General features: G+C 39.9%; 1 protein-coding gene across 19 annotated transcripts in view; it reads right to left on the minus strand.

Moving 5' to 3' along the window:
* Positions 1 to 25,063, minus strand: part of RBM47 (RNA binding motif protein 47) — a 276,361-nt gene that overhangs the window by 61,128 nt on the left and 190,170 nt on the right. Inside the window, exon 1 of one of the 19 annotated variants that reach the window (XM_059887631.1) lies at positions 24,916 to 24,980. The exons of 17 other annotated variants lie outside the window; for them this stretch is intronic. The gene's annotated coding sequence lies outside the window, so the exon portion shown is untranslated. Of the gene's footprint in view, positions 1 to 4,179; positions 24,981 to 25,063 lie in introns of those variants that run through there. One more of the 19 variants, XM_059887632.1, reaches the window with a different exon arrangement.

The raw sequence follows: 25,063 nt of genomic DNA on the forward strand, positions 1-25,063 counted from the left end.
GGCATGACTGAGCAACTAAGCACAGCAACTCTGGCCAAGACTTCACATGTTAGCTCATTTAATCCTTACAACAACACTATGAGGAAGTATCTTTATGCATATTTTACAAATGTGGAAACTGAGGCTTAGAGAACTTAAGTTGCCCAAAGTCTCACAGCTACTAAGTGAGAGAAAGAACTCACACTGAGGCAGCCAGACTCCAGAGTCCATGTTTCAGCCCCAGAACCACAATGCCACATAGACGCCATGATAGTGAGGAGTCAGTATTTCATCAATTAGTCTCTGTGTACCTGCCTCATGAATCCAGCTGCCTTGTGATTCTGTCCCCAGAGGAGGGTCTGAATGCACTGGCTCAGATTTGGCATTGCTCACCCACACTCGCAAACAGTCTTGTGAGATAGAAAATGAAGACACCAATTAAAATGCAGTAAGCAATCTATCCTTCCACTTTAAAAAACTAGAAAAAGAAGAGCAAACTAAACCTGAAACAACACAAAGAAGGAATAGAAATAACAAAGAATAAAGATTCAAATGGAAATAAAGGAAACGGAGACTAGAAAAACAATAAAGACAATCAATGAAACTGAAAGTTGGTTCTTTAATAGAAAAAAATAGACAAACCTTTAGTTAGAATGACCAAGAAATAAGAGAGATGACTCAACTTACTAAACTCAGGAATAAAAGAGGGATGTCACTACTGACCTCTCAGAAATAAAAATTATAAAGGAATACTATGAACAACTGCATGGCAGCAAATCTACGACCTAGATGTAATGGACAAATTCCTAGAAAGATATTTCTATCAAAAAAGATTCAAGAAGAAATAGAAAATCTGAAGAGACTTATAATAAATCTATTATAAGTACAACAACAACAAAGTAAAAAATTTGAATTAGTTATGATTTTTTTTTCATGAAGAGCCCAGGAACTTTGCTCGTGAATTCTGCCATTTGTTTAAAGTATGATAATCACTAATCCTCCACAAACTCTTCTTAAAAATTAGAAAAGGACAGAACACTTCTCAATTCAATGTGGCCAGTGTTACCCTACTACAGAATCCTGACAAAGATATCACAAGAAAACTGCAAATCAACATCTCTTATGAATATAGATGCAAAAATCCTCAACAAAACTCAGATTGAACACAACAACATATAAAAGATTATATACCATGACCAAATATGATATATCCCAGGAATGCAAGATTTTAACATAAGAAAATCAATCAATGAAATACACTGTTGTTTAGTCACTAAGTTGTATCTGACTCTTCTGTGACCCTGTGGACTATGGCCTGCCAGGCTCCTCTGTCCATGGAATTTCCCAGGCAAGAATACTGGAGTGGGTTGCTCTTTTGTTTTCCCAACACAGAGATTGAACCCTTGTCTCCTGCGTTGGCAGGTGAACTCTTTACCACTGAGCAACCAGGGAAGCCCTAATGCAATACATTATACCTTACCAATAAAGCACAAAAACCATACAATCATTTTAACAGACACACATAAAAAAATCTGACATTATGCAACAACCTTTAATGATTAAAACTCTCAACATACTAGGAACCAAGGGAATTTCTTCAATCTGGTTTAAAAAAAAAAAAAATCTACAAAAGCCTACAACTAACATCATACATCTTGGTAAAAGAGTGAATGCTTTCTCCCTAAAATCTGTGACAAGATGAATATGCCCATTCTTTGTCACATTTACTAAAAATTGTGTTGGAGATTTTAGCCAGGGCAATTAGGTAAGAGAAAGAAATAAAGGGCAATCCTATTGTAAAAAAAGAAATAAAACTACATATATTCAGGAATTAGAGAAGTAAATGGCACTCCACTCCAGCATTCTTGCCTGGAAAATTCTATGGACAGAGAAGCCTGGGGGGCTACAGTTCATGGAGTTGCAGAGTCTGACACAACTGAGCAACTGAGCATATTCAGGAATTCCCTGGCAGTCCAGTGGTTAAGAATTGGCACTTTGACTGCTGTGGCCTGGGTTCAATCCCTGGTTGGAGAACAAAGCTCCCACAAGCTACACAACTCTGCCAAAAACAACAACAACAACAAACTACATATACTCACAGCTGACACGATCTTACATGTAGATTATCCTAAAGAATCCACTAAAATACTAGTAGAACTACTAAATATTCAATAAGTTTAACAAGGTTGCAGGATACAAAACCCTTATACAAAAGTAATACAACTGTGTTTAAATTAAATTACAATTTAAGTTAAAATACAATTGTATTTCTATAAACTATCAATGAATGGTCCAAAAAAATGAAATTAATAAAAAAATTTCATTTAAAATAGCTTCAAAAATATCATAGTAACATGAAGACTTCAAAACACTGTTGAAAGAAATGAGAAGATCGACATAAATAGAAAAACATCCATGTTCATGGATCAAACATGTAATGTTGTTAAGATGGCAGTCCTCCTCAAACTGATATATGTAGTCAACACAATCTTTATCAATATTTCAGCTAACTTCTTTGAAGAAATTGATAAGCTGGTCTTAAAATTTGTATGAGAATTAAAGGGGCCCAGAAGGCAAAATGATCTTGAAAAAGAACAGCAAAACTTAGTATAAAGCTATATGGGCTTTCCCAAGTGGCACTAGACTAGTGGTAAAGACTCTGCCTGCCAATGTAGGAGCCACAGGAGATGCTGGTTTGATCCCTGGGTTGGGAAGATCCCCTGGAGAAGGAAATGGCAACCTGCTCCAGTATTCTTGGCCTGGGAAATCTGAAGGACAGAGGAGCCTGGAGGCCTACAGTCTGTGGGGTTGCAGAGAGTCAGACACGACTGAGCAACCAAGCACTCGATGGTAATTAAGACAGTATAGTACTAGCGTTAAGGATAGACATGCTGATCAGTGGAATAGAACTGAGAGACAAGAAAACAGACTAAAACATGAAATCACACATCTACAGTCAACTGACTTTTGACAAGGGTATGAAGTTCACTCAATGGGAAAAGAATAGTCTTTTTAAGAAATGATGCTAGAACAACTATCCAAATGCAAAGGAATGAAGTTGGACCTGTAACTCATACCATATATAAAAACTGAATAATATGAGTCACCCAACTATAAGAGCTAAAACTATAAAACTCTTAGAAGAAAAGATAGATGTAAATCTTCATGACCTTAGATCAGGCAATGGCATTTTAGATATAATATCAAAAGTATAAACAACAAGAAAAAAAATCATTAAATTGGACTTGGCCAAATGAAACATTTTTGTGCCTCACAGCTCATCATTGCTGAAGTAAAAAGATAACCCACAAAATGGGAGAAAATATTTGCAAATTATATGTCTAATAAGAGATTTGTATCTAAAGTATATAAAGAACTCTTACAACTTAAAAAGACAACCCAACTGAAAAGCAGGCAAATGATCTGAATGGACTTACTTCAAAGAAGATATACAAATGGCCAAAAAGCACATGGAAAATGCTCAACATAATTAGCCACCAGCAAAATATAAATTAAAACTGCAACGAAATATCAGTTTTACACAACCACCAGGATGACTGTAACCAAAAAAGCTGATCAAAACAAGTGTTGGAAGGATGTGTAGACATTGCAACCCTCATACTGCTAATGGGAATGTAAAATGGTGCAGTCACTTTGGATGGAAAGCTGTCTGGCAGGTCCTTAAAAGGTGGAGTACAGTGAAAGCATAACCCAGCGATTCCACTCCATAGTACATACCCAAGAGAAATGAATACTCTCTTCATCATCCCCTTATACTTCCCCTCCTCAATCAGCTTCATCACTCCAGCCAACCTTCCTAACAACCCAGAGTGGTTTAGCAGAAAGAAAACAAGCCTTCAAGTCTGGTATGTGTGTGCATGCTCAGTCATGTCCGACTGTTTATGACCTCATGAACTGTGGCCTGTCAAACTCCTCTGTCCATGGGATTTCCCAGGCAAGAATACTGGAGTGGGTGGCCATATCCTCCTCCAGGGAATCTTCCTGACCCAGGGATCAAACCCATATCTCTGCATCTCCTGCACTGGCAGGCAGGCAGATTCTTTCTCAAAAACTAACCTTAATCACTTTCTACTTAGTAACCTTGAATGTTAATTTGTAAAATAAAGATTACACAATACCCAAATTGTTAAAAAATATTTCCAGAGTTCCCACTGTGAGCTGGGTACTGAGAATACATACCTGAATAAGACAGACTCTGCAGCTGAAAAACTCAGTTTAGTAGGAGACAAAGAAAAGAAGCAAATATTGCAACGGAGTGTGATAAACGCCATGAGAGATGACATCACAAAGGAGGGAGTTGATAAAGAGGAAGGCTTTATGGTATGGCTGTGGGATTTCAATTAGACAATGTGTCCACAGAACACTTGGTACATAGCAAGTGCTCAAAATGTGTGAAGTTTTTTCTCCACAAAGGGCGCTAGGAACGTACAAGAAAAAATTTTTAAGTTTTGTTAAAAGAGATAAGAAACTGGAAAGGGCTGGTCACTGTTCCACCTTGTTATTGCTCTTGTTTTAGTCACTAAGTCATGTCTGACTCTTTTGCGACCAGGCTCCTCTGTCCATGAGACTTCCCAGGCAAGAGTACTGGAGTGGGTTGCTGTTTCTTTTTCCAGGGGCTTAATTTAACTGAAAAAGGTGGGCATCAATGTTTTATTTCTTCTTGCTTATAAATATAACTAGAAAGATATTATTATAATAAATCAAAGTTATAACAAATAAATGTGGGTGTTTTGGGGTAATATTATGAATTTTAACCTAATTTGGCCAAATTCAGGAAAATCATTCAAAAATTCCAGACTCATTCAATACATATTTTTTGATTCCCTACTATGTGGTACCAGGAAAGAGAGATATAAAATTAAAACTACCACAAGCTTACAAATGACTAAGAAAGAGAAAACAAATCCTTAATAATGGCAATGTTGGCAGAATAGCATGTTGTATCTATTCCCTGACAAGGCTTATTCAGGAGGGTTTCTTGTTCTTGAAACAAAGCAGAGAGATAATGCTTATAATACTGGTTCCTTCCCAATCAGATCTGTACTCTTATACCAACTTCTAGAACTAGACATTTGCAAATGGGCTTTCACTTGGTGGGGAAAAAAAAGAAAAGAAATGATAAAAATTTCTCAATATGGACAAGTCAAGTACTCAATGTTCTCAGAGTAAATCTTGTGGAAATGATAAAACCTCCAGCAGTTATCAAGAGTCTCAGCTATATAGATAAACAACCCTAATAATCAGTAAATCCATGCTAGCGCAAGGAAGGTGGTGTAATCCAACTCTGGAGTCTGAGGCATAAGATGTGGGAATCAACGAAGCACCAGCACAGAGGAAGGGAGCCCACAGGTGCAACAGACACCTACTTTCTCCGGCCCATCCACCCTCCCACGCCTCCTGGCAATGTACCCCTCCGTGTCCCACAGCTCAGGGACAGATCCAGGTGTGTCACTGTGTGGTGAACTGGAGTCCTTTTGGATATGAGGAAGCTGAAACTAAAAAGCCAACACATAGGACAACAGACTGAGAGAGTGAGGGAGAAAATCAATCCTGATGACCTCTTTTGATTCCTTTGATCCAGTCATGTTCTACCTCCTTAGAATTTCCAGCTAAGTAAATATATATGGATATATGTAATTTTACGTGATTTTAATTTGGTATATTCCTTGGTTGATTCCTTAAACTATTTGGGATTGGATTTCTGTCACTTGCAACCAAATGAATCCTTAAGTGGCAATGGGTGTCACTGCAGCTCTCCTCCTTAGTATGTTTTATTATGGGATGGGGTAACCAAGGTCACATAGTAATCTCACCTAACCCCAATTCACTCTTCTCACTCATTCTTACAGTTCAACAAATGTACTCTCCAGGTGCTGTAAAAAGCTTTCATTTTTCCTTTCTCAATTCCTTTAGTAAAATTTTACTCTATGCCTTTTTGCCCTTATTGAAAAGGGCATTTCATTGTTTTGTATAACAGAAGAGTGGTGCTAATGCATCTTTGAAAAGAAATGCTGACATTCAAACAGAAAATTAACCAAGGATAGGATTTCATTCCAATCCCAAAGAAAGGCAATGCCAAAGAATGCTCAAACTACTGCACAATTGCACTCATCTCACACGCTAGTAAAGTAATGCTCAAAATTCTCCAGGCCAGGCTTCAGCAATATGTGAACTGTGAACTTCCAGATGTTCAAGCTGGATTTAGAAAAGGCAGAGGAACCACAGATCAAATTGCCAACATTAGCTGGATCATCGAAAAAGCAAGAGACTTCCAGAAAAACATCTATTTTTGCTTTACTGACTATGCCAAAGCCTTTGATTGTGTGGATCACAATAAGCTGTGGAAAATTCTGAAAGAGATGGGAATGCCAGACCACCTGACCTGCCCCTTGAGAAACCTGTATGCAGGTCAGGAAGCAACAGTTAGAACTGGACGTGGAACAACAGACTGGTTCCAAATAGGAAAAGCAGTATGTCAAGGCTGTATAGTGTCACCCTGCTTATTTAACTTGTATGCAGAGTATATCATAGAAACACTGGGCTGGAGGAAGCACAAGCTGGAATCAAGATTGCTGGGAGAAATATCAATAACCTCAGATATGCAGATGACACCACCCTTATGGCAGAAAGTGAAGAACTAAAGAGCCTCTTGATGAAAGTGAAAGAGGAGAGTGAAAAAGTTGGCTTAAAGCTCAACATTCAGAAAACTAAAATCATGGCATCTGGTCCCATCACTTCATGGCAAATAGATGGGGAAACAGTGGGAAAAGAGGCTGACTTTATTTTGGGGGGCTCCAAAATCACTGCAGATGGTGATTGAGGCCATGAAATTAAAAGACACTTACTCCTTAGAAGGAAAGTTATGACCAACCTAGACAGCATATTAAAAAGCAGAGACATAACTTTGTCAATAAAGGTCCATCTAGTCAAGGCTGTTTTTCCAGTAGTCACGTATGGATGTGAAAGTTGGACTATAAAGAAAGCTGAATGCCAAGGAATTGATGCTTTTGAACTATAGTGTTGGAGAAAACTCTTGAGAGTCCCTTGGACTGCAAGGAGATCCAACCAGTCTATCCCTAAAGGAGATCAGTCCTGGGTGTTCATTGGAAGGACTGATGTTGAAGCTGAAATGCCAATACTTTGGCCACCTGATGCGAAGAGCTGACTCATTTGAAAAGACCCTGATGCTGGGAAAGATTGAGGGCAGGAGGAGAAGGGGATGACAGAGGATGAGATGGTTGGATGGCATCACCGACTCAATGGGCATGAGTTTGGGTAAACTCTGAGAGTTGGTGATAGACAGGGAGGCCTGGCATGCTGTGGTTAATGGGGTCGCAAAGAGTCAGACACGACTGAGCGACTGAACCGAACTGAACTGAATTCCAATAAAGAAGGTGCCTTCTGCAATTTCCTTTGTGAAAAGTGGTCAGGTCTCAGGGCTTCTCTCTCTCTCCTAATAGAAAATTCTCATATTCCTGGAGAGGATTCTTTTCCAGTTATTACACTCAAATGCTACTGATGTGTAGTCCCTTAAAGGCTCTGTTGCCTGTCGGCTCCAGTTCTGTGGCTGCTGTCCTGAACAGTGTTAACTGGAATTGCTCAAAGGAACAGAAAAGGGCCTCTCCCCTTCCAAGATGGCCCACATTGTGGAGTGTGTATCTCTCTCAACAAATCTACTTTTTATCTATCAAAAAAAAAAAGAACAGAAACAATCATCCTCATTTTCTATTTCCTTTTATTTTATCTTCCTTCTCCTGCTTCCCTCTTAGAAATAAAGTCAGAGAGGAAAGATAAGAATAAAGAACAAAACCTAGTGGGAAGTAACTTTTACAGCAAACTATAGAGAATCCGTAAGAGAATTTTCAACAAGGGTTGAACCAGATCAGCATTTGCATGGACTAAACAGTGGCTCAATCAATATATCTGTTTATTTATAGTGCAAAGTAGGGCTATCAGCAGAAACTATGGCTTCTAAACTATCATTCGGTCTAAACTATTATACATCAACCTTGGATGAACACCCTTGGCTGGAGATCTTTAAAAAACAAAACAAAACAAAACTAGAATTTGTGGAGGGTCCTAGCCCTTGGTCATTTTTAAAACCTCTTCTTGGTGATTTTAATATGTAGCCAAAGTCAAAACCAATCATCTCTACAGACATCCAAACAAACTCTTTATCCAACAGTTGCGATTATGCTGGGCAGCTTGGGCTATAACCAAAATGACCAGTAACAATGCTTCTGCACAAGCAGATAATTAAAGCTATTAGTTCTAGCGTCTTTACTGCATATCAGTTTGTACCCAGCACATTACGACGTCATCTCTAATATGTGCAACCACCTTGGAAAGTACACAGTACATTCCCAATTTCAGCACAAGAAATGGAGAAATATAGTGGTAAAGGAATTTACTACACAGCAAATAAGTAGCACAGAGACCCCAATCCAAGCTTGCCCTCTCTCCACTATAAGGATAGCCCCTTGTCTTCGTGCCTTTAATCCAAAATTGGTATTCTTCTAATATTCTACCACATGTGCAAATATGACTGTTTAAAAACTGGTGAAAACTCAGAGAAATAAATATTTGAAATATATATATATACACAAAAGTTTTCTTCATTTTATAAATTGTTAATGCTTATTATTTTTTTAAAAATTTCTATAATTCTTGGGACTTCCCTGGTGATCCAGTGGTTAAGAACACACCTGCCAATGCATGGAGTCCAGGTTGAATCCCTGATCAGGGAACTAAGATCCCACATGCCTTAACTATAGATCTTGGGTGCCACAACTAAGACCTGGCACATCCAAATAAATAGATAGATGATAGATAGATAGGGACATAATCCACACGCCAATGCAGGGCACACGGATTTGATCCCTGGTCTGGGAAATTAGATCGCACATGCCGAGGGCAGCTAAGTCCTTGTGCAGCTGCTACTGAAGCCCATATGCTCCAGAGCCCATGCTCAGCAGTAAGAAAGGCCACCGCAATGAGAAGCCAGCTCACCGAAACTAGAGCGTAGCTCCTTTTTGCCACAACTAGAGAAAGCCCCACGTGCTGCAACAAAGAGCAGCACTGCAGTGAAGACCCAGTGCAGCCATAAAAAAAAATATTTAAAAAGAAAAAAATTCTCTAATTCTAGAAAGAGACAAATGTCAAGATCTGTTACCAGCCTACCTTCTAAACTCTAATGTCCATTTGCAATGTGAACCAACTTTGTTGAGCAAGCTGGTTTTGCTTAGTTTGGTGAATGCACAATTGATTTGGGCCATATACAAGTAGCAAACCTTCTAGCAATACATATCCCTAAAATTGATGCTTCTTTAAATTCCTTTTCCTGAAAAATGCTTAAATTACTGGTAAATCTGGAAATTCCCCTTATGGATCCTTGGAAAGCAAACTATAGCATAGTACTCTATTAAAAGTATTGACATAATAGCTCCTAATTGCTAGGAAACATAAGGCACACACACACAGAGGTTTTTATTTCTAACACACTAAATGTGACTGCAATTTGGCACCTTTACAAACTGGAGCAGGTCTTAACAGTCAGTTTCAGATAAGTGCTGTTCAGTTACCTCTCTATGGCATGACTATATCTCATGTTAATAATTGGTACTCAATAAATACTTGTTTTGAATGAATACATAAATGGGGAGGGGAGGACTGAAGTGCAAAATTCAGGGAGAAAGGTTACCTCAAACAGAAAACAAAACCCCACACACTCATTCAAAAATATATCAAAAAGGGTGAAATTGAAGATCCATAGCTGTGCTGTGCCATGCTTAGTCTCTCAGTCGTGTCTGACTCTTTGCAACCCCATGGACTGTAGCCCGCCAGGCTCCTCTTTCCATGGGGATTCTCCAGGCAAGAATACTGGAGTAGGTTGCCATGCCCTCCTCCAGGGGATCTTCCCAATCCAGGGATCGAACCCAGGTTGCCCGCATTGCAGGCAGATTCTTTACCATCTGAGCCACCAGGGAAGGCCAAGATCCACAGCTTATGGATCTTATATACTACCAAGAGGGCTTTTAGATTCCAAAACGTATCATTTATTTACATCTTCAGGTACATGGAAATAGATGGAGAAGTTTTCCTAAATCGGAAATGTGACTCTGCTGTTTAGACTCTCTTCTTCCTAAAGACTCTATGAGGGGGACTTCCCTGGTTAAGAATTCACCTTGGTTAAGAATTCACCTTGCAATTCAGGGGATGCAGGTTCCATCCCTGGTTGGGGAACTAAGATCCCATGTGTCAAGGGACAACTAAGCCTGTGTGCCACAACTACTGAGCTCAAGCACTTTGGAGCCTGCAGGCCCAACATAACCAAATGAATAAATAAATATTAAAAAAAAAAAAAAAAGACTATGAGGAAGCAGTTACTACTTCAGAATCACATCTATTAGTCATTCCTCCACTGTTTCCCAAGAACAGAGTCTTTATTACAGCAGACAGCATATTCTGCTTTACATTATAGCTGGTTGTAGACACAGAGATAACCATAGCAATTTTAGCAACATTACAATGTTCTTAAGGTTGGGGTTTTGCTTCTATTCATTCATTCATTCATTCATCCATTCATCCATTGACTATATTGTGCTTTGCCTAAGAGGAGGTACACAATTAATCAGTGATACCACAGATACTTTCCACCTAGAAAACACCATCTAGTGCTCCTACACTGTGAACAGCTTGAAGTCCAAAAGATATGTCTTATTCCTAACAGTGCCCTCACAGCTTAGCACATATTTGAGAAATGCTGAATGACTTGAACCACACCTTACAGAACATCTAGCTCAACCCTTCATTTCCTCTTGGATTATTTCTCAAAGTGACAAAGTGACTACTAGTTAGTGGTAAGGCTAGGACCAAAGGTCAGATTTCCTTTCTCCTAACCCAAAGTTCATGTAAAATTAACTCACAACTCAAGTGGCACTGTGATACTTATTTCCCTTTAGCTCAAAACTCGCTAGTGTCCTTACAACCACAGTCCTTCAAAGCTCCAATTTACTGGCAAAACACTGTTTTCATGGGAATGCTCTTCACAATTGAACACTGTGAGTTCTTCTACTTAGGTGAAGTCCTTAACAGCATAATAATAAGATTAATAATAAATTGTGCTATATGTTAGTATCCTGTTACAAATTTTATTATTACTACTATTTAGTATTATTTGGTACTCTGAGGTATTTATCCAAGAGAAATAACAATGTATGTCTACAAAGTCTTGTACAAGAATGCTTATAGCAGTGTCATTTAAAATAGCCTAAAACATCTGTTATTTATCAATAAGAGAATAGATAAACTGATACAGTCATACAATGGAATACTGCTCAGTTACATCAGATACATGCAACAACATGGCTCACTAGCTCATAAGCATAGATCATTAGCACAAAACATGCTGTTTAAAGAGTCTTACACAGAAGAATACATGCCAAGTAAATTCTATTTATATGAAACTCTAAAATAGGCAAAACTAATATATGGTAAGAAAAATATCACATCAGTGGTTGACTCTGGGTGGTAGGGGTAGGGCCAGCAACTTGGAGGGGTCATGAGGAGAACTTTCTGGGGTGATGGTATGTCTTTATCATGATAGGGGTTTGGGTTATACCAGGGTATGCTTTTGTTAAAGCTCAGTAAATATACACCTAAGATTGTTATATTTCATTATATCCAAGTTTTATCTTAAAAACTGAAAACAAGTATTGAATTTTAGTTAACGAAGTGACTCAGGTTAAGTATTCTGATGTTTAGCACTTTAGTTTTGAAGATCATCAAAAACTACAAAGAATATATGGATGGAGGAATGGATTGAGGGGTAGATAATGACAAACAAGTACAGTAAACGCTAATGGCAGAATTTAAGTTTTGGGTATGCGGGTGTTCACTGTAAGATCCAAATGTGCCATATGTTTGAAATTATAAAAATAGAATAATAAAATGTTGGCTTTAAAAAAGAGACTTAAAACAAGCATTCTCTGAAGGCCCTGTTCAAAGCCTTAATGAAGAAATCAACTGTAAAAAGAAATTATCAAGACAACTAGTACACATAGTTTTTTGAATTGAGTTTATTTACTTTTGAGTATTAGCAAGAGAGTTCCAGAAAAACATCTATTTCTGCTTTATTGACTATGCCAAAGCCTTTGACTGTGTGGATCACAATAAACTGTGGATAATTCTGAAAGAGATGGGAATACCAGACCACCTGACCTGCCCCTTGAGAAACCTGTATGCAGGTCAGGAAGCAACAGTTAGAACTGGACATGGAACAACAGAATGGTTCCAATCAGGAAAGGAGTACATCAAGGCTGTATATTGTCACCCTGCTTATTTAACTTATATGCAGAGTATATCATGAGAAACACTGGGCTGGAGGAAGCACAAGCTAGAATCAAGATTGCTGGGAGAAATATCAATAACCTCAGATAATGCAGATGACACCACCCTTATGGCAGAAAGTGAAGAGGAACTAAAGAACCTCTTGATGAAAGTGAAAGGGGAGAGTGAAAAAGTTGGCTTAAAGCTCAACATTCAGAAAACTGAAATCATGGCATCTGGTCCCATCACTTCATGGCAAATAGATGGGGAAACAGTGCAAATAGTGGCTGACTTTATTTTGGGGGGCTCCAAAATCACTGCAGATGGTGATTGCAGCCATGAAATTAAAAGACACTTACTCCTTGGAAGGAAAGTTATGACCAACCTAGACAGCATATTAAAAAGCAGAGACATAACTTTGTCAACAAAGGTCCGTTTAGTCAAGGCTATGTTTTTTCCAGTAGTCATGGATGGATGTGAGAGTTGGGCTATAAAGAAAGCTGAGCGCTGAAGAATTCATGCTTTTGAACTGTGGTGTTGGAGAAGACTCTTGAGAGTCCCTTGGACTGCAAGGAGATCCAACCAGTCCATTCTAAAGGACATCGGCCCTGGGTGTTCATTGGAAGGACTGATGTTGAAGCTGAAACTCCAGTACTTTGGCCATGTGATGCGAAGAGCTGACTCATTAGAAAAGACCCTGATGCTGGGAAAGATTGAGGGCAGGAGGAGAAGGGCATGACAGAAGATGAGATGGTTGGATGGCATCACCGACTCAAAGGATATGGGTTTGGGTAGACTTGGGGAGTTGGTGACGGACAGGGAGGCCTGGCGTGCTGCGGTTCATTGGACATGACTGAGCAACTGAACTGAACTGTACTTTGAGTATTACAAAAAAGGGAAATTGACAAAAGATGGCAGTATTCGTTTATATCTAAACAAAACTTTTAGACTTAAAAAAGAAAAGCATGAGCACTCTTGGGGAAGGACTTCTAATTCACCTCTTCAATGGTGAGACCAGGCCCAGCGCCCTCCCTGGGGCCTGGGGGCCAAAGCCACCATCCCTGCGTCCATGCACTCCCTGGTTCAGGGGTACAGTACACACCATCCACTGTTGATGGGGTTACACATCTGCCCCAGTGATATCACTTATGTACAGAATCTACAAAAATGATACGAATGAACTTATTTACAAAACATAAAGACTCACAAACAGAAAACACAGGTTCAATCCCTGATCTGGGAAAATCTCACATACTGTGGAGCAACTAAGCCCGGGCTCTAGAGCCCACAAGCCGCAACTGCTGAAGCCCCAGTGCCCTAGAGCCCGTTCTCTCAAACAAAAGAAGCCACGGCAATGAGAAGCCCGCAAATCACAACTAGAGAGCAGACCACACTAGCCGCAACTAGAGAAAAGCCCTCACAGCAACGAAGATCCAGCACAGTCAAAAACAATAGAAATAAATTTTTAAAATAGCAGCCATATAAAACAAGACGTCTAGGTGACTGAAGGTTTAATTTGGAGTCCAAATATGCATAGGAGATCAGACGATGGTTTCATTTATGACGACGAGTAAAATAAAAACAGGAAAACACTCCTAGTCTTAATTTGAGCATCTAAACTTGAAGTTGATCATCTGGGTGGGTCTATCGAGTTGGACAAATTGCCTGGTGTATTGTAATCATGTTGATGTTATTTTCCACAGGATATTTTTTAGATTGGTCCTTGTTATTTTGTTCAGAAAAGAGTACAGCACTTCATTCGATGAATAAAACTGGTCTGAATTGAGGAGAAGTCAAGTATGAATGCGGAGAAGGCAATGGCATCCCACTCCAGTACTTTTGCTTAGAAAATCCCATGGATGGAGGAGCCTGGTAGGCTGCAGTCCATGGGGTCGCTGAGCCGGACACAACTGAGCGACTTCACTTTCACTTTTCACTTTCATGCATTGGAGAAGGAAATGGCAACCCACTCCAGTGTTCTTGCCTGGAGAATCCCAGGGACGGTGAAGCCTGGTGGGCTGCCGTCTATGGGGTCGCACAGAGTCGGACACGACTGAAGTGACTTAGCTTAGCCTAGCAAGTATGAATGAGGAAGTGGATTTGGATGTTCCAAGTGTTGTTGAGAAATGAAATGAATGACCTGGCTAAGCCCATGTTTTTCCCATCTCTCTGATAGGAAGGCAGGGAAGAAAAGGCGGGGAGCAAGGTTAATGACTGTGTGTGAACCAGTCACTGTTCAATGATATAGAACTTGAAAACAGTTGAATTTGGTAAGCCTGAACAGACCTAGGGCAGTGTTGCATCACAGAACTGGTGACTGAAGTCCATGCTTCATATCTTCCCTGGTTTTTTTCACTCCTTGTCTTTGAAATAAGAACTACAAAGCCTTGAAATCAGAGCCTAAATCTCAGAGGGAAGAACAAATGTAATGGAAGTATGACGAGTCTGCACTGGGCAGGGAGGGAGGAGGCTACAGAGAGGTGAGATCTGCAGAGGTGTTTGGTGGCTGCTGGTAGCCAGCAGTGGGTGACAGAAATTGGAAGGAGAAGGCTTCCCCAGATCACGGAGGCAGATCGTTCATGAAAAGTGAGTTGCAGGCTGGACTTTAGGGGAGGTAGTAGTGCAGGAGAGCTGTGGGCATAGGTAACACCAGTCCCGAACATTCCGAAAAGACTCAGAGGGTTCAAGAGTTTCAAAGTCTTACCAGCAGTGTATAACTGGAAGGTCAAAAACCTTGTTCCCATGGTCACTGCTTTCTGCTCCCTTCACCTTGGACCGTGTTTCCTATCTTTGACTTGTGTCTCTGATAGCAGGAGACTTTGAATTTTAGTGACTTTTAGAAACAATGTTTTCAAATGCTGTTTCTGATTACACAAAAAAATCAGTGTTCACCATGGAAAACACAGAAACCCCCCGCCATCCCACCCCTGCCCCACACACTTACTCACAATCTGGGATGGATGATTTCTTATTAAAAGCCATAGGGAAGAAAGAGGATATGAGTTGGAAATATGGATAATTAAATGGAAAATTGTAAATCCATCATGAGTGGGAATTTGGGTGAGAATTTGGATTCTTCAGTGTTATTCTTCTCTATTCCTCTACATTATTTTTCCATCTATGGAATTAGATTAAGATTAAGCATAACTAGATTAAGCATTTCTAAGGTTCCTGATACATACTGCCAAACTGTTTTCCTATGAGGTCATACCAAATATGTGTCTTTGTGTGGCCACCAGACATGCCTAAGTAAGCTGGATTCTTTCATGGAAGGAAAAAGGTACATCACTGTTTTAATTTGCTGGTTATTTGTGATACTGACTTTCTTCCTTATAGTATATACCAGTATTGTTCCTTTTTTCTGTTGTTTGACTTCTCAGATTCCATGATAAGGGCTTGTGTATAGAATAATGAATTAATAAACATGTGTAATATCATATAAGAAACAAATCGCCAGTCCAGGTTCGATGTAGGATACAGGAAGCTTGGGGCTGGTGCACTGGGATGACCCAGAGGGATGGTATGGGGAGGGAGGTGGAAGGGGGGGTTCAGGATGGGGAACACATGTACACCCGTGGCAGATGCATGTTGATGTATGGCAAAACCAATACAATATTGTAAAGTAAAAATAAAATAAATAAAATGATACTGAATTACTTCTCTGTATTGAAAATCCTTGCCCACCCAAAATTATCATCATTAACTTAATTTGTTCACATTTCACTCACATTTCTTATTTTGGTCACCACTTTTATGTGACCCAGAAACAGTCCACTTGTGAAATATCTGTAAGTGGCAGGTTCTTTACCAAAGAAGAGCTTAGGAAAGGCAAAGGACTGTTAACTTCTGACGGCAAATTACAAAAATGAAAAAGGTCATTGTCGTCTTTTTATTTTTCAAAATAAGAAGAGTCCTTAATTTTTATTATGACAAAGATGAAGAAGAGTTGGACTCAACGTCATAAATCAGGATCCTCTGATATTTTTCTACAGAATAACAGTATAATATATCCACATCAGTGCTATTTCCTAGAATTAAAAGCAAAACAAGGCTTTTCACTGCACACAAACAGCAGAATGCTCCTGGGAAGCATAGTGTGTGACAGCATCACAGGTGAGACAGCAGGAGCATGGAGAAGTTTCTCGAAGTCACAGACTAAATGGAAGAAGGCCCGGGAATAAATCAATTCCATGATTCTGGGTCAGTGTTCTTTCCATACCACCTCACTCCCGCAGAACCTGACATTTTCTACAAAATATATCATTTTAAAATTCCAATGAAAACATCTATTCTTCTGTGTAGCAAATAAAGCCCTTATCATATTATGCTGTCCATGCTCAGATGTTCAGTCGTGTCCAATTCTTTGTGACCCCATGGACTGTAGCCCACCAGGCTCCTCTGTCCATGGGATTTTCCAGGCAAGAATACCGTAATACAAGAATATGGTTTCCATTTCCTTCTCCAGGAGATTTTGCCCACCCAGGGATCATATTATGAATGGGATTATATTCAATCATTTTCAATGTGTGCATATGCCCATGTGTTTATTAACACCTTCATTATATGATCTTACTTTCCCTGACATATCTATTCAAACAACAGCAGGCTCTGTGCCTATGAACTACTCTAATATTCTTTATTAAAAAATGAAAGAGTGGGCATATCTTGCAGCTTTCTTATAAGAAGCCATTTAATTAGAATAAAAAGCCTTTGTTTCGTTTCTACTCAAAGTTTGCACTTGTGATTGACACAGAGATCAAGCTTACTTCAACAATGGCAAATTTAAATGGGGAGGTTTCACAATTCTTAAGGGGGAAAAAATGTCACACGTGACAACGTTCAATCCATTGAGTTCACTATTAAGTAAGAGTCCAGTTCCATTCATGTGTGCCAACTTCCTTCCAGGGAATCCTGTTTGAGAGGAAGGCAAACGAAGATCCTCCGTGATGTGCCAGATACTTTTATAGACTTCATGTTATCTCAATTAATCCTAACAGTAACTGCTGCTGCTACTGCTGTTGCTGCTGCTGCGTCACTTCAGTTGTGTCCGACCCTGTGCGACCCCATAGACGGCAGCCCACCAGGCTCCCCTGTCCCTGGGATTCTCTAGGCAAGAACACTGGAGTGGGTTGCCATTTCCTTCTCCAATGCATGAAAGTAAAAAGTGAAAGTGAAGGTGCTCAGTCGTGTCTGACTCTTTGCCACCCCGTGGACTGCAGCCCACCAGGCTCCTCCATCCATGGGATTTTCCAGGCAAGAGTACTGGAGTGGGGTGCCATTGCCTTCTCCGACAGTAATTGCTAAAGGTTAGTAAATTTGCTGAAAAAGTAAAAATGCCGCACAGAGAAAGCCAGTGCATTGGGAAAAGCAGAGCACTAGGCTACTGGCTGTGCTTAGTCCCTCAGTTGTGTCCGACTCTTTGAGACCCCACAGACTGTAGCCTGTTAGCCCTCTGTCCATGGGGATTCTCCAGGCAAGAATACTGGAGTGGGTTGCGATGATCTCCTCCAGGGGCTCTTCCCAACTCAGGGATCAAACCCAAGACTCCTGCACTGCAGGTGGATTCTTTACCATCTGAGCCATTAGGGAATCTGGCTGGCTCTTATTTTATCACGAAGGATAACATCAGCAGGAGGTTAACCTCAGATCGGTGTTTTTTGGTACCCAACTGGCATCTGAGGTATCTTCCTGGCTGACTCATTGTCTTTGAGACCATTCTACCTGCAGCCACACTATAGTTGTCTTAGGTGCTAGAAACCACATGCTTCTATTGCAAGACTAGGTTCTTTAGTGAAGATAAACAATAACTTTGATGGAGAGAAATAAGCTGTGGCTTTGAACACTTCTTTCCAATTTTCCGTCATGGAATTGTTGTTTAGAACACAATGATCTTGAGAATTAGCGAGATCTTGAGAATCACGTGGCCCAATCTCCATTCCCAAGAACTAACGTTTCTTCCAGCTTCCCCATCAGGGGTCTCCCAATCTCACTGATGAAGCGAGGATACTTTGCACACAAAACTTGATTGCATGGCAAACTAATCTAGTTTTCTTACAGCTCCAAGAGTTAAAACAAAAACAAAAATAAAAACAAAAATAAAAACAAAACAACCTTTTTAAAAATTGAATCCCACCCAGTACCTGTCTTTGTTTAGTTCTAAAGAAAATGCCCGCTTGTCAGAAAGGTATATTGAAATGAGCTAAGACTTGTCAATAATTTTAGGGCTCCTGCACTTGCCTCACTTGTAATTGAGAAGATGAAAGACATTTTTTTTCTGATGAGAGTCAGGATAGCACGAGGAAACTGAATGGACTTTGGGATCAAACTAATCTGAGTGTGAAGGCAGATTTCAGCATTTACTAAAAATGTGGCTTTATTCAAGGTTCTTGAGCTCAGTGACTCAGTTTCCCCATTTGCAAAAGGGGTTAATGATTCCTAGCTTGTAATTTCAAGAATTGGGGGTAATATACATATGGCAGCCAGAGCAATGCCTGGCACATATAGTACGTATATGATCAAATGGTATGACTTGAGCAGTCATCACAGACCAAACAATGTCTTGAAAGAGAGCAGATTTTAATGGCTTATGCAGTTCACCAAACACTGCCTGGGTAGCACCTGGGCAGTGGGAAGGGCTGGCACCATGGAAGCAGAAAATCTGAATGTCTCCTCTTTCACTAACTAGGTGTGTGACAGATTCTCTATTTCAGCTTCCTCATATACAAAACGTGTAGATGTTACATCTCAGAAAAGTTTTTTTAAAGGTAAGTATAAAATTATTTGGGAAAGTATTTTCTTAAGTGTAAAACACAAGATATTGGTCCTGTGATTGTTCATAAAATTAAAAAGAATCAAATCAAATCTTTGATGTTCAAGCATCCCATATGGAAGAGGCTTTCTACTGTGAAAATAATGATGCCTTTGAAGCAAAGAATCCGGGCATCTCTTGCTTTTTCTAGAAGTGACTCAAAACGTTTGACTGTGACACTCAGGGTATTCTCCTATCTGTCACTAGGCATACAGGACTGCTTACCTGTAGCCTCACTGAAATGGTGACCTGATGCAATATTAAATGCAAAATTAATATTAATGCAAAATTTAAAACATAACCTCTTTCATTCCCAACTCAAAAAAAACCTAAAAGGTATATTCTCCCTTTTGTTATTCTGACCAAAGGGCATTCTGAGCAAGTTTCTGGTAACTTTTGAAGAATGGGATTGTGAATGCTTATACTTGTAGGGTGAAAATCAAGAAAGGTACTAGGAAGAGGAAATTTAGAAATTTTGTTCATTTCCAACATGATCAATTGAGTCAGAGACTTTGACATATAGACCCTCTGGGAGTTCGAATTTAAAGCACTTCAAATCTCACAATGAAAGATGTGACTTTTGCCTCCCAGGAAATTTCTTGGCAATTCTGACTTGAAATTCATCTCCCTTTCTTACAGTGATTGAACATTTCTTTATGCACAGATACTGAAACCTGATCTTATGGAATTCCCTGGCGGTCTAGTGGTCAATGGACATGAGTTTGAGTAAGCTCCGGACGTTGGTGATGGACAGGGAAGCCTGGCATGCTGCAATCCACGGGGTAGCAAAGAGTTGGACATGACTGAGCGACTGAACTGAACTAGTGGTTAGGATTCAGTGCTTTCACTACTGTGGCTTGGGTGTGGCATGGCCAAAATTTAGAAAAAAAGAAAGAAAATAACAGATTTTTATTTAAAAAAAGAGAAAAAGAAAAAAAAAACCCTCAATAGTTTGCTGAATAGATTTAGATTCAGATATGCATCTGAAAAACATAATAAGCCACAAAAATTTATTCATAAACAAAAGTCAGAATGAAAAATATACAAGGGAGACTTCTTTTCAAAACAAGAAAAACACTGAAGGGAAAGATAGAGAAATTGAATTAAGAAAAGTCAGGTCAATTGCCAGCTTTCTGACCAGAAATAGATCTGTGCTACTGTGTAAATGCTGAGTCTTCGTTAACGAGGTAGCACAGCCTCAAAAGCCGCCTGGCATTCTCATAGCCAGGGCAGCACTGCTCATTGCTGTAACCAACACCTTGGGTGTTAAGATTGATTGTGCAATTAGAAAACTTTTCTCAGGCTCAGTTTCCTCTTCTGCAAACGATGGCTGTCACCTCCTAGGGTAATGGTTTCAGTTAAATGAACAGCCCATGCAGAGTACTTAATAAATCCACTCCCAGAAGGACTTCTTCTCTTTTTCTGCCTTTTCTAGTGATAACATTTCCAACCCACCTTTTATGAGATCATGCAACTTTAAAGGGCTGGCACACATGGAATAATTTTCAGCTCATACAGTCATGTTTTTAATCTCCCCATGCCCAATTTATTAAACTGTGGTGTATTCTTACAAAGAAATACTATGCATCAGTGAAGGAATACATTACAGCTACACAAATCAATGTTGAATGAAAGAAGCCAGACACAGAAGAGCACAGATATATGATTCCATTTTTATGAAGTTCAAGAATAGCTAATGTAGGGGCTTCCCTGGTGGCTCAGTGGTAAAGAATCTGCCTGCCAATGAAGGAGACACGGGTTTGATCCCTCATCCAAGAGGATCCCACAGGTCGTGGAGCAACTAAGCCCACACGCCACAACTATTGAGGCGGTGCTCCGCAACAAGAAGCCACAGCAATGAGAAGCCTGTGCACCACAGCTAGAGAGTAGCTCCACACTCGCCGTGACCAGAAAAAAGCTCTCGCAGCAACAAAGACCCAGCACAGCCGTAAACAGATAAATAAAAATTATTTAAAAAAACAGATAATGTGTGGTGATGGAAGTCAGAATAATGGTTACCTGGAGCAAGGTGGGTGGCTGACAGGGAGGAGAAGCACAGGGAGCTTTCTGAGACACTGAAAATGTCCCATACTTTGAACTAAGATTGGTGGTTACACAGGTACACGTAAAAACTCAAGCTGTATACTTAAGGGTGGTTCATTTGACTGCCTTTATGTTATACTTCCATAATAATATTTAAAATAATATTTCTCAAAGCACTTATTTGACTTAGCCTCATCACACTGAAGTTTCTCCCTTATTGCATTGTTCCAGGCTCTTTTTGCATTTTGTGTAAGTGCTCAATTTTTTCATCGGTAGGAAATAATTGTAGGAATAAAGAATTATTCATATATTAAAATTTCCAAATAATGAATATATCCACGTAAGTTAGAAAACTATTACTTTCTTGGAAGAAAAGCTTTATAAAATGATTTGTGGCCCTCAGTGTCATCTTAAACAAATGTTACTGAGCACATTTTTCTTGGTGAACCAAGGCTACCCTTAGAAGTTTACATGGTTGAGCTGGGCTGAAATGAAAGGATGGCTTCAGGGGCCATTGCTTTCAAACTGGGTAACAGTAATTTTTGCCCTTTCCCTGTTATCAGGGGCAATTTTTCATTGTTCTGTGCCTGCCTCTAACCATCCTGGTCCTTATCCTCTGCTTTCATTCATTCATTCATTTGGTACCTGTTTTTAGAATGCCTAATATGTGCTAAGCACTGAACATAGAGTGGTGAATAAGACAGTTACAATTCATGACGTAAGGGGGACTTATTCTTTGGCACAGGAGGCAAGTATAAAACCAGTGTGATGACTATCTTAAAGGGATAGGAGGATAGGACCTAATTTAGGGGGTTTGGGAAGGTCACCTTGAAGAAGTGACATTTAAGAACTGAGACATAAGAACCTAGCCTAGAATGAGATCTTAGTAAGCATTTGTTGAATGAATGGATGATTGATCATTAGCCAACAAAAAAGAGTTTTGATTCATTGTGCATTAAGAAAACAGGAATTCTAAACCAAAAGCGAGTAGGCAGAGTGAGGCCCTGATGGACTTAATGGCTTGAATTTTTTGAATGCTGTGAGGACTGTTTTTTGCCTTACTTAAGACCTTGTGTTACTAGACAAGGATTTTTTTTTTTGGCCCCACTGTGGGCACATGGGATCTTAGTTCTGCGATCAGGGATCGAACCTGTGTCCCATTCAGCAGAAGTCTTAACCACTGAACTGCCAAGGAAGTCCCAAGTGAAGGATTTTTAATCATTGCTCGACTAACCTATACAAATTCAGTTTTTACCAAAACAAAACCAGCCCCAAAAGCCCATGTCTTTATGATGATTCCCCTAGTCAGCCTCATAGTTCTGATCCCAAGTTCCCGTGACTGTGACTTTCCTGGCACAGTCACCCAAAAATCTTGAAAGGTGGGCGTTACTCATCCACACCTTTTTGTGACAGCTCTGTCCAAGCAAGCCAAAACAACCCTGACTCCTTAGGCATTCCTGCATGTTACAAACTGCCACCTAATTTGGGGGCCAATTACTGTCCCTAGAGATTTCACCTTCATGATATATTACAAACCAAGAGCTTGCTGTCTAAAGCGGAGAAAGAGCAGATGACAAAATCTTTGTGGAGAGACTTTACCCAAATATATGCCTGATAAGGATTTCCCTGTAGCTCACATGGTAAAGAATCCTCCTGCAATGCAGGAGACCAGGGTTCGATCCCTGGGTTAGGAAGATCCCTGGTGAAGGGATTGGCAATCCACTCCAGTATTCTTGCTTGGAGAATCCCACGGACAGAGGAACCTGGCACACCACATTCTGTGGGTTTGCAAAGAGTCAGACACAACTGAGGGACTAACACACACATGCCTGATAAAGCCAGCCTGGTACTATTAACATATCACATGGAATAGCAACAGAGTTTTAAATGCCAGAGATAGGGGCCAATGTATCCAGAGTTTAATTTGACATCTGAGTGGATCCACTTACAAACTGCCCAATAACTGCAAGAACTCCTAAAGAGAGATGGAAATGTAGACTTTGTTGATCTTAGTTTCTTACAGTTCCATACAGACCTTCTGATTTTAAATAAGCAAACAAAGGAACTGCACTGGGTAGGATTTTCCCAGTGAAATAATGGGAAACAGGGAATGGCAAATATCTGGAAATGATTTATTTTTAGACTTCTTTCCAGTCTTCCTGTTCCTCTGATGAAATTTCACACATAAAACTCTATCCATCTACCTGAGAGACAGTGGAATTAATGCATGAGTTTCTTCACTGGTCAGGATCTATTTTGGATTTCTGCAGTATTAATAACATTGAAGGTCAAAAGTTTGACAGACCCTTAAGCAATCAAGGTGCGTCTATGGGACAGAGAAGTAAGCAGCAAGTATTCCTACCTCTGTTTCAAAATTTTAAAAGAGAGATAAGAAAAAGGTAATACACTTGTGGCAAGTTACATAAACTTACAGTGGTCGGGGTAGTGAAATGACTCAACGTAAAATTCAGTTTTCTGATACACATATAAAAACAATCAAATCTGCTATCCCTCGGGTGAACTGATGTCTTCGGCCCTTCAAAATTGTAGATTTAGTCCTATTTGCCTAAATACACAAAGCCACAGTGAACTTTTCCCATGAAGGAAGTTTCCTCTCATTTTGAAACCATCATTTATTTCAACCATTTTGCAATGACTGGGAACTTGTCAGAAGAAAGACTCTCAGCTCCTGACTGCTAGCGTCACCGGTGAAAAGAGTACGCTAACAATGTTCCTTCATAATCAGTGCTACAGTCCATGGGGTCACAAAGAGCTGGACACGACTGACCAACTGAACAACAACATGCTTGCCGTTTAATCTGAACTTCAGCACCGTCTTTATGATGAGGTTTCCTGCCATAAAGTAAAAACAGACTAAAGATTCCACATGCTTGTTACATTGCAAATACCATCCAGCAACTTCTTTTCCCAGGAACTGGCCATTACAGTCACCTTCTGGAGTTACCCTTTTTCTAGGTTTTCCTACCTACTGTTTGAGTTTTAACCACTAACAACACAGTTCCAAGTATCTGTGTCCAGGATATCATTATTACATTTGATCAAATGTAAACATTTGATTATGGCTCTAGTTTTATCATAGACACTCATGTTTTCTACAAAAGGAAAAAAAAAAAAAAAAGGTAGAATACTTAGCATTCCCAAGAAGCACTGAGTCATTCGTTTCTCCAAAACTATGTATGACCAGGATATAAAGTTATTCCTAGCAACTGTGTTCTAAAAACAAAAATTTGAGGATAGGAAGAGGCTTTCAAGCTGACCTTTCATCGGGGCAAGGAGTGGGTAAGAGAGAAAGTTTAAGAGTATTTTCACAAAACCCAAGCCACCATTTAGCAAAAGCTTTTCAGGGAGTGAGTCACGGGGTATAATGAAACGCAAATCACAAGGCTACACGTTGCCTCCTAGGAACACTGCAGCTGGTTCCGAATTCTTTGCTAAAGCAAACGCTAAGTTCTGATCCAGGCCATGGGGAAACCTCCTGCGCAGGTACATTTTACCTCCTTCTCTGTGACATACACGTCCCTGGACTAAAACCGAAAACAACACTCAACCGAAACTGAAGATTACAAGTATCCAGGGACGCCGATCCACAGAAAAATACAGTTTGCAAAGCAATCCTTTGGCCCCCTTCCTCACCATTCCTGCCCCTTCAGCAGAAGGAACTCGTATGTAATCTAACATTTTAAACATGTATAAAAACTAAAGTACGAAACGAGTACCTGCCACACACCTGGAGCTCCCTTTCCCCTGCTGGCTCTCTCCTCCTACACTCTGGCAACGGAATGCCCTTCAAAACCCTGGCTCAGTGCTTTTGGTAAATGTTTTACGAGACACTAAACAGCCTTGTGTCCCACCCTCAGAGCAAAC

Source organism: Bos taurus, chromosome 6, assembly GCF_002263795.3.
Source record: "Bos taurus isolate L1 Dominette 01449 registration number 42190680 breed Hereford chromosome 6, ARS-UCD2.0, whole genome shotgun sequence".
Taxonomy (NCBI): Eukaryota; Metazoa; Chordata; class Mammalia; order Artiodactyla; family Bovidae; genus Bos; species Bos taurus.